The sequence below is a fragment of the Neolamprologus brichardi genome, chromosome 13 (genome assembly GCF_056152115.1).
Source record: "Neolamprologus brichardi isolate AB-2024 chromosome 13, ASM5615211v1, whole genome shotgun sequence".
NCBI lineage: Eukaryota > Metazoa > Chordata > Actinopteri > Cichliformes > Cichlidae > Neolamprologus > Neolamprologus brichardi.
Genome location: NC_142116.1, coordinates 25,860,665 through 25,872,494, shown reverse-complemented (window position 1 = coordinate 25,872,494; position 11,830 = coordinate 25,860,665).

Below are 11,830 nucleotides of genomic sequence, written 5' to 3'. Positions count from 1 at the left end.
ATAATGCTGTGCTTTCTGATACAACATGGTGCTAAAAGGTTACAACAAATGAACTGTTCAACACCAAAGCCATTATCTGTGGGATCGCAAAGGTTGCTGCAGCTTCATGAGAGTCCTGCACATTGTGAGCATATGCAGCGATCATTCAGCATTGTGTACTATTACAAAAGAGCAATTAGCATTTATATAGGTTCCAAGTGTGGCATACGAACATTATTAAGATAACTACATGTGGGGTAAAGGCTGAGGTCTGATTACCACCGTCATATTTGGCTTAAAGACAATGTTCAGTTAAGTCCTACTCTTCCATTATATCCCTTCCCCTACAGACTAAATAACTTTTTTTGGTCAACATTGAATTTCAATAGTTAAATTAGTAAAATCGATGTGAAATGAGGGAAATCTTTTTGTTTTTAACTCTCACAGCTTTTTATTTCTTATGCATGAAAGAAATTGCTGAGGTTGTGATCTTTTCCTGCTCAGCCAGTAAACTAATGGGTATAAATGCCAGTCCATTTACCTTACCCGAGTCTTTCTAGAAAAGCGCTGACAATTATCATTCGACTCCTGATGGGGGGTTGTCTGGGCCTTTCATGTGACAGATAAGGGAGCGGGCAAATAAACTGGGAGACAGACACGTAATGCCATTTGGCAGACTGGAATATGAAGAAAGGTCCCAGGATGAGCATCATCAAAAGAAGCCACCAAAATCTTTTTTTTTTCTTTTTTAATTTTCTCACCTACTCAGATCACACGCGCGCACACGCAGGGAGGATCATGTCTATTTGATCTCTAAAAGGTCCGGAGTGGAAAATTAGCTGATGCTGAAAGTGCAGAAATGATATTGACACTGTCATAGGTCATCTATGCGTCGCATACTGCTCGCCTACCTAACAGGTGTTTATGCAAAAGGAAACAAATCAGAGTGAGGAATATAAAACTATGATGATTTTGAACAATTCATCTCAGTTCATATTTAGGGCTGAGTCAAGTTGAAGTTCCCACAGAAACATTTTTATACTAGGCAAGTATTGAGTCGTGATGTTATAAAATCAGATACAGTTTCAGGCCACTTGGAGTTAAAGTGTAAGCTGTTGTCATGACTCATTCCTCTGACGTTGGTCTTTGTCACGCTATGTTACACATACGTCAAATGAGAGGCGAGCCAGTGTTGTAGAAATCCTGAAATCATTACTCTGAATACAACCCACCAGTAGTTCTAGGTATTTCATTTTTCTGACGAATATTTTCTATAAAAATGTACATTTAAAGATCAGGTCAGTGGAGATGCAATGACAACCAATAAATAAATAATTCGTCACAGGCAAATCTAGCAGCTTTCAGGTTCAGCTTCCAAACCTGCTCCGACCCTGCAGGGCATAAATGTGGGACCTTCTGTCCCCAATGCTTCTCCATTGAAGATGAAATCTTCTCATGTGGGAGGAAGTCCTTATTATAAGCTGATTGTTTTGTTTCTTCTTCTGTAATCTCAACAGCCTCCATTGTGTAGTTCTAGAAACGTGACTTTTCACTTGTTGACGTCTATTGTCTTGAACCACAGCCTGCGCCTTCTTTTTTCCCCCTCAGTTTGTTAGTAATGATCTGGCTTTTAGCTGAAAGCTTATGTGTAACTGTTTAGGTCGTCCAACCTCTGGAAAAGCAACTTATTCTTGTAGCCTCCAGATTGCTTCTTTCTAGGTAAACACAGCTGAGATGAAATGTTTGAGGCTTCTGGTTCCTCAAATCCTTCTTTCTGAACCCTTTCCTTTGGCTCCTGGTTGAACTCAGCTACTAAGACCTCCTGCATCTTCCAGTTTCTTGAAAACATTTTTATCCTTTTTGGCTTTTTTAACCCTTTGTGGACCCAATTTCCTCTGTCCGAAGTTATTGTTGATTTCTCTATGTCCTGCTTTTTTTTTTTTTTTTAGCTTGATGCATCCTTTTTTCCTGTGTAGGAGCGATATGAGTAGCTAGTTTTTTGGATTGGTTTAAATGCACACACTGTATTGGTGAAAGGGTGTGGGGCGTGATTCATGGGTGTATATGATACATGTGGTTGCACTCACCTGTTCACCACACCTGATGTTGATGAGCTGAAAGGTAGGGTGAGCATGGGGGGAAACTTTCTGTTGACCACAGCTTGAGTCATTTTGACCACAACCTAAAGTGTAGTTTAATGCACTAATTGATGCAATAGTCAGATGTTGTAGTTTGGCATAGTAACTGGTGTACTGTTTTGTGAGTTGCATTCATGCAGTCTGTGCATTTGTGTCATGTTTGATCCCATGTACTGATTTGTATAGTGGACAGTACAATGTGGAATAAAAGGAGCAAATAGTACAGAAGTGCATCTCATGTGTTTATTGTTGTGCATCATCAGCGTCCTCATGTTTAGCCTGCCGAGGCCGTTGGTTGGAGGAGCCGCAACAACCTCCCTGAGTTCTTGGAGAATAGAAGGCTTCTCTTCAGTTATCTGGTGATTGCTCAGGGCTTCACTATGATCTTGCTCTGATATGATTAAGAAGTTGGCCTAAAGTGTGTTTACATGGATTTTGTTGCAAGTTATTACAGTCTAAAATTTGGAGGTAAGATAACTCAAGAGGACGCTGATTCAATTTTGGGGATCACCATGGTATACCCTATCCTATCTGCTTTTTACTTTTGAGGGGTAAAAGCTGGGTCAAAGGCCCAGGACCAAGACAAGGTCTCTGTAGGCTCTTATAATAAGGCCTTCACAGCTTCCCATGTTTTAACCTGTAAAGACTGGTGATAATTTTCAATCTGGAGTAGAAAAACAACTTTTTGTACCTTTAAAACATCTGAACAAAAAACAAAACAAAACAGAATTTAGATGATAAAATAATTTTTAAGCACTTACTTTTTCATTAAAAAAAAAAAATCAAACAACATTTATCAACAGTAATTATCCCATTAAGTTTGTTGCATGTTGTTCTATAACTGTGTTAAACTATTTTAAACACAAATAGGAAATGGAAGTAAACATCAAACTGTCAGAGAGTACACAACCACAAACATCTGCTAGTTCTAGGTGGTGACAGGAGTTTGGTTAGGAAAACTTATTTGGTGCTTTTCCACTCCGTGGTGCAAAAACAAACTATTTGGGTCACAATGGCAATGCTGGAACAGCCATGTAGCAAAAAGGTAGCACGGCTTGGCACTGGCTGTCAGCTAAAAAGCAAACAGAGTAACAAAGTTAATCAATATGATTTAAGCTTATAACTTAATCAATGATGCGTTTGCCCAGCCCAGTATGTCCAGTATACATGCAAACTCCTCCAAAGCTGCTTAGAAAAGAAACCCGCTACATGACCTAAATGTTAGATGGAGACATGATGATATGATAAATGCACAAAAATGTACCGAGCGCCAGGACACATGCAAGGATATGGACATTTTCCCCAGGGTGATGACAGCAAGAATAAATTTCTGCCGAGTCTTTGAGGTTATATGATCTATAAGGTCACCAAAAAGCACACATTACTCATGGTACAGTTTTTCCTTTCATCATTTTATTATCTTTTGTGGATTTTTCTCACATCATCAATCTTTCGGGGACTGTATTTTTAGCTATTACTGAAGTCTGTTAGCAAGTCTTTGCTTTTTAAGAGAGAAAAGAGAGGCTGCCGCCCTTTCTGCCATTTTTTTGTTTGCTTTTGAAATCCACTGAATTAAAAAAAGATTACTTGTAATTCCTGTATAGTGCATTTATATCACAATAAATTAAATGTGAACACATTCAATTATGGGGATCGCCATGGAATACCCTATCCTATCTGCTTTTTACTTTTGAGGGGTAAAAGCTGGGTCACAGTTGTGTTCATTCTGAGAGCAATTGTTGATTTAGTTGAAACCACCATCTTCTGACTAAAACATCATTTAGTTTTAGTCTAATTTTAGTCAACTAAATATCATAAGATAACAGTTAGTGAACATTAGTTCACTACAATACGAAGTGTAAAAATTTTTTGCACACGGTTTATATTCCTTGACATCAAACATCAAATGTTTCCATACTTTTTAATCTAGTCTTCCTCCCAGGCATCGACATTTGGTGTGTTTTCATGAGGAACGTTTTTATTAGTCTATGAAAGTGTTGTTTAATTAATAATTAATTAGTTTTCGTTCACATGAATTCGTTTTTATATAGTTATCATTTTGTTTTCCTAAGAAGAAAAGTTTGATGAAAACTATGATGAAAATCAGTAGCGAACGACATTAAGACTGAACATAATGTTTCCAACTGGAATCATTTCCTGAAACAACTTTTTTATTTTTGCTATCTGTGTTCAACTTGCTTGATCACTATATTTATGTCACCTTCTTTAAACTGGGTTTGGGAGCAGGAGGAGAAAACCACTAGTAAGCTAGCAAAGCTTTCATTTTTGCTTACAATACACTAACCTCTGTCGTTTACCTCTACAAAGGCATCATTTGCTTTAGATATGGTCTGCTGCATTATTGTGTGCTGCAGCCCATCCACAAAGGTACCAACTTTATAATATTTATTTATATTGATACCAGTGCAGTATAGACTCATACAAAGTTAATGTTTGGAAGGAGCTTGGAAAGAAAAACATCTGTACTTCTTTAAGTTGCTTGAAGACATTTCACCTCTCATCCGAAAGGCTTCTGCAGTTGTGGAGCGTGTAATTCCCTGCTTCCTGACATGTATTGTTTTTATATTGGGGTGTTAAATAGTCACTGTGCCCCGTTACCTGCCAGCAGGCGTGACTGCCTAAACATGAGGCCAAGAGCATTTTCCATTTCATGCCCACTTTCTTCTCTTTCATCTTTGCAGACACGATTATTTTTAAACTCAATCACTCATCCTACTGGGTCAGATGTTTTGGCTCTATCATTGTTAGTGTCTCTGAAGAGGCGAGTCTTGACTAAACAAAGTCATTTTTCAATTTTTAGTTGAACTTCCGAAGGCTGACTCAAAGGCAAGAACACCATAATTAATTTATCAGAAAAGTTGTCTACAGCATTGCATTGGACAAAGACTACTCTGTCCAATGCAAAACTTTTAGCACAGCCTTAACAATTATCTGGTTAAGATTTTAATCAAGTGTCAAAAAATAGTTTATAGGACTGCATTCTTGGGAAAATGGAGGCATGTCAGGAGTCTTTCAATCACAGCTCCTAAGAATTAATTTGTTTGATAGTGTAATGTGACTTCTGTTAGAGAGTCATATGTCAAAGCGCTTGACCAACACGCTATGTGGCACATGGGAATTAATACGATTCAATAACCTCCTGTTTATCGCTAATAAAACCTGACTATGTGTCAAACATCGAAAGAATCTAATCTGTTTACGAGTTATGTAACACCAAGTAGTAATAAATCCATGAACAAAAGAGACCAGTGACGAGTTTATTGGTATCAATCTGCTCATTTTGTTCACAGTTACTGGCATCACTTGTTTACCTATAATTTTCATACGCTAATAAAAGCCTTGTTGAAAGAAGCTTTGTTATCACTTTACTATGTCTCTCTCTGTACGACTGCCAGAAACCTCAACAGCACTGAAAGCAAAGCCACATTGTTCCGTGAAGCAATAAAGTGTTTTTTATTGTGCAAATCTGATCTGAAGGCACACTATAAAAACTGCAATTTTCTGCAGCAGTCACTGTCTTTTATGAATTCTGTAATTCATATCGGATACCATACAGAAAAGGAAAGAGCTGGTTTGAACGTGGAGTCAAGGAGGCCATTTACGTGAAAAGGGAAAGACCATCTCTGAATCGAGGAGGGGGCCTAAGGGTACATCTTTCGCCATCTTACAATGCTGTGATTGCAGCCATTCCCCAACTCTCTGTGAATGGTACTCATGGCCATTGATCAGTGGTCTTTGATCAGTGGTTGTTGATCAATGGTCATGAGAATTTGCATAATTATGATTAAGGAACTGGCCTCACAGCCCATTGTTCCTTCAGTGGGCTGGTTTCAGTCATTATGCAAATGTACTGTTTATAAGATTGGGGAAACCTGCAGTCAGCTGAGACTGAAGAAGTCACTTGGATGAGTGATGAAATGTTTCTACGTCCAGATGAACAGAATCAACTTTTGGGGAAGAGCTGGTATTTTTCATAACAAATTAGGCCAAAATGCATCAGGATGTTGAACAATATATCGAGGTTTCCTGAATCCAAGCTCAAGGTTTCTAATAAAGATGTATTAGGAAACACTAAAACGAAGACTCGCTAAAACGGATGACCACATGCTTTGAGTCCTGTGGTACTCTCATAGCCAGCATGTACTGAGTATCCGTTTTGGGTGATATGAAAACCACAGGTTTGGTTCAAAGCCAGACTTCAGATACCAGTAACAAACCTTTTCTTTCAACCTGTGAATGTATGCAACGTGGTCACACTGCTGTTTCGCTGTTCACTAGTCCTCACCTCAAAACAGGAGCTCCACCGAATCTTCTTTAAAACAAAGGAAAACTCTGCCAGTATGTCCAGTAGAGCAGCTGTACTTTCTGGTATAGTGTTGTCTTTAGAGAGGTTCTAATTATGGATGTTACAGTTTGCAATCTACTGACACCTAGTGATAAGATTTTACAGTCAGCTGATTTTGGTTTTCTTACAAGTCTCGATTCAAGTGCATAATCCTAGCTTCAGTGTCAGTCCACTGTTTATCCCAACTGTCAGCATGCCAGATGGCCATGTCTATTTTCTCTGGAAGGGGCTATAAAACTTTGTGAATGGGACTGTAAGGAAGAGGACTCCCTTACTACATTTATTTATTTTCTATTACCTGTATAGCACTTCAAGCACTTTATTTAGCATCGCACTGGATTTGCACAGTAAACCATTTGCACACAGGAAGTTTAATTATTTATTGAATATTTATTGGGAATTTTAAAATCAGTTGGTGGCTTTGTTTCAGGCCCTGCACAGCTGCTCCTCATCAAGGAACGTGGTGATGTTTGTGAAAAGAAAAAGGAATGGTGATTGAGAGAAAATAAGGATTGCTATTAAGGGGAACTAATGCAAATGTGTGTGTGCAAAATCCAGAATTAAAGGGGGCACAAAGAAGTGATTGTATGATGTGATTACTCACCTGTTCTCTCCAAGGTGTTTGGGCAAATGTTTCCCTGTGGGTCCAGACACCATTTAAAGGTGTGTGGTGAATCTTTTTGTGCTTGGGTTTTTATAATATTGGGTTTGGTGTAAAATTAAAGTGTGAAATATTTATTAATATAAAAATGTGAAGTGTATTTATGTATGTTTTTATTCAAATTGATATATTGTATATTGTATTGATTTAAGGTTTAGTCTTTGACAGCTGAACATATTTAAGGCTGCCAGTTGTCATTAGAGAGGGTGGATTGTGCTGTGAAGAAGCTCAACGAGTGAATTGTTTGTAAGGCCGGCTGTATGGCAAATAAATATTTTTTGTTCCACTACACTTGCCTTGGTCCATCTCACTGTGTTTCCAGACGCTAAGGGCTGCCCTGTTACAGGGACTCTCAAGGGAATATCAACGGTACTAAAAGTAGCTGTAGATAATGTTACATCTGTGAGGTTATTATGAGTAATTTTTTATCTAATGATTAAAATTTTATTTGTGAAGAAGTTCATGAATTCATTACTAGCTAACGTTAAAGGAATGGTCGGCTCAACGGTGCTCTGACTTTTTGTCAGCCTGGCTACAGAGAAACCTGGGGTTGTTCTTGTTTTCTTCAATCAGTGATGAATCGTAAGATGTTCTAGCTTTATGTAGGGCGTTCTTATAAAGCAGCAAACTATTTCTCCAGGCTAAATGATGAAATTCTAAATTTGTGATACGCCATTTCCTCTCCAGTTTACGAGTTATTAACTTGTAAGCTGGAGATCATTAACAAGATAATCGACCTCTATTTGTGTAGCGTTCAGGTAGCTGCTCTGCTCTGTGTTGGCACAGGGCATTGAAGATGATAACTATGGGTGGATTATGTTCTGAAACTTAGTTACAGCACTTTCAGAAAGACATCTACTGTGATAAAGTCTACTTCCCATTGCACTACAGGCAACTACATTTAAATATTATTAGGAAATGATCAGACAGGAGAGGGTTTTCATGAAACACTGTTAAATGTTCAGTTTCTATGCCATATGATAAAATAAGATCTAGAGCATTAATTAATGGCACCACTCTGTGTTAACTAATAAACACAGAGTGGTTTATCACACAAAGAGAGTGGAAAGAGGTGATTGAAGATGAAAAATTCAGTGCTTCATGAGCAGCCTAGGATTCGGTGTGCAGGCCAAATGATTAGGCTCTATCTAAATGGAAAGATTTAAGCGTAATCTTAAAAATAAAGAGGGTGTTCATCTGCTGAATCCAAACTGGGAGCTTACATGTTCCACAGAGGAGGGGCCTGAAAGCTGAAGCCTCTGTGTCCCATTCTAAGTTTAAATGTCCTGTGAACCACAAGGAAACCAGCAGTCTGAGAGTGAAGAGCTCTACTGGGGTGATACGGCACTATGAGGGAGAAATATGCTCTCTCTGTCTCGTCCCTGTCAGTACTCTCACTGCAGCATTTTGGATTAACTGAGCTTTTAGAACAAGCTGATAATAATAAACTACAAAGTCCAACCTAAAAGTAATAAATGCATGAACTAGTTTTTCAGCATCAATTTCAGAAAGGATGTTTTTAGAGATATTGAACAAGTGCAAGAATGCAGTCCTGCATATTTGTTTTATATTGCCATTGAAATAAAAGGGGGAAAGTGAGTCATGAAGTTTAAATCCAAAAAACAGGTATGTATATTTAGTTCTTGTTCAGTTGTAAAACTTTTATTACCACCATAGTTATAACTGCTCATAGCTGCTTTCGATGTGACAATGGAGTGAAATGAACCTTGACTGTCAGCATCTGCCACCTACACAGATTTTCTAAGTCTGTGTATGATCTCAAATGTTTGACGTGGACGCTCCTGGAACGGAATGAAACTGTTAGTGAAGGATAAAATGTTTTCTTTACACGGCTTTGGTGTTTACTGCATACAACCACATGCTACGAAATCAAAGTACACAAAAATGCCTTTTTATTTTTTTGGCCCAACTTCTGATAACCAGACAGTTGCGTGAGAGAACTTTAAAATACACCAACTATGCTTGTTGAATACACAATTCTTAAAAGCAGTGCGTGGGTTTTTCATGGATGTGTGTTATATATGGTCTAGTATTCAAATTCAGATCAAACATTTCAGACGAGACTTAAACGTTGAGTCGACTGTAGATTTAAAAAGCTGTAGAGAATTCACTGGTTTTAGAATTGTTTGGTAAATTCTTCTACATTAAGCCTGAATAGTATAAAACATGTGTTGTCTGCACACTGCCAAGTGATCTAGAGTACAGGCAGTAGAATAACGTAGGTTATTTTAGGACCATTTTACCCCATGCTCACGAGAAACAGCCGTACATCAAATCCAGTCAATATTTTAAAAATGAATGCTTTTGTGATGCCTTTGAATTTGATGAGATCCTAATAAGAAAAGCCTGTTTTATGTGCTTTTAAGCTGAATACATCCTCCATCTCAACTGTGAGTTGTTCAGATCTGCACTGTCGCATAGTTGATGTCAGTCATATCAGGCAGAAATGTACAAAAGCACAAACTGCACCATCAAAATAAACAAATATAATACACTCACTCATGATCCAGAAATTTCTTATAAGGGGTTATAGAAATCAACTGCAGCCGCCCTACAGCTGCAAAATATTTCAAAAGTTTTTAGAACCTGCAATTATCTCTTTGAACAAACATGTGATTTATACATTTTTTTGAAAATTTAAAATATTAAATGACAGTCCCACGCTCCTACAAAGTCAGACATTGTTAAAATTTCCACATTGCAATAGAAAACTAGTTGAATTTCACAGTATTATCAGTAAAAGTATGTAGAAAACTTTTTTAAATGTCTTTTTTTTGTCACAAAAATGAATAAAATTCTATTATCATTCTATTTATGCAACTTTCATGCTGGAGCAAATATGACAAGTTGTACCACAACAAACCCCATCAGTAGACTGTCCTGATTAAACAGAACAATATTCTCATGTTTCCAGATGGTACTCTGATTATAACACAGGAAATCATTGTGTTGAACATGTGCGGATATTTTTTTCATCTCAAGAAAATTATATTTTTGGAATATTTTCTGTTCAGTCGTCTCCATTTTTTTTTTTAGCACATTGAAATCTAAGACTCTATTTGAACATGAATACCTCAAAAACTACTAAAGATAAAAGCAATTTCAAATATATATGTTTCACAGTATTATATATGTTCAAACTTTGTAGCATAAAATTTTTATGCAAATCGGATTCGGCCAAGCAGAAGTCCTGTGTTGGTTTGAAAGGAAATGACCTATTTATTGGTCCTATAACCCTTCTCCCTGTCTACTGCACTGAACATAAAAGAGGACCCTGACCCTCACATGTATCCCTCATCTAAACTTTGCATAATTTTTCTTGTTTACTTAGGTATCTTTCTCTAAATAGCCTAATTGCATGCCTTGTCCTATTCTGTAAGTTGGGTATTTTTTAAGGAAATAAAGAAACCTAATTTTCCCAGCTATGTGTTTTCATTTCTCAAAAAACTTAAAACATAAACAGCTTATTGGATCACTAACTAAGCAAGAAAGAAATCTGTGAATGAGCTTCTCCCATTTCAGCCATTTCCACACCATCATAGAGTGCCATTATGCCATTATAGAGTGACCATCTAACTTTTGCAGTTCTGTCCTTTAGTTTACAGTGATTCCCCCCCACCACCCTTGGGCTTGGACTCCTATCCGGTGCCACAGAAGACTGGTACACATGTAACAGAGCCAAGAGATGAATTTGTTCTGTCAGTTACCTAAAAAGGAGAAACATCAGTGCTGGAAAAAAACATAAGCATGAGCCAGAGGAATGTGACATGTCATCCTGCTGTCATAGTGATTATATCATTGACATTTACACCACTGAATTACACTGATAGGCTCGTAGGTGTTCATGCAGAAGTATATGTCAGGTGCAATAGAAAATCACTGCTGGAGCTAAATGATGTTGTATTTGAAGAAACTGTGGAAAGCATTTTAGCAAAAGATGAACTAAGTGAATCTGATCTTTTGTCTCTCTTGAGCAAAAGCACAAGGTTGAGCTCGGCAGTAGAGCTTTAAAACACCTGCCAAACAAAAGCAGTCATACAGAGGTCTGGACAGTTAGAGCAGGCAATAAATCCTCATTTACGTGATGGTCACTGAGGTGTGACAAGCTGGCTTCCACAAGAGGGAACTAGATCAAAGACTGGGCTGTGATGGAGACAGCAGGAAGGTGATTCACCTCAGAGGAAAAAGTTCTGTGCAGGCTTGACCTTCAGGTTCTGGCTCTAAGTTAACATGAAAGTGGAACCTGAAATATAGATGACATGTTTGTTTGACTGGGAATAAATTTGGAGCTAATCTTTAACTCCTAATCCTTTTGAAACTCTTGATCCTTTTGAACCTTCGTGCCGTGCCTCGGACTGAGTTGTATCATCACTGAATTACACAAACTTAAAGTCAGGAGCAGTTTTATTTAGCGCTGCATGCACCTTTCTTGTGGTGTTATTTTCTATAACCTTTGAGCAACTAATAATGTCTCACACTGTGTAGGAATTATATATGAGGCGGTTTCTCTGTATACACAGCTTTCAATAGCGCTGGATGTTTGACTTTCTTGCTTGAAAGAAGATGTTTTGGATAGCTGCAGTTAAGTTACACAGGCAGGACTGGGGAATGCTGGCAGTCTTCTCAGTAAGAAATTCTCCTCTTACCCCTAAACAGCCAATATGA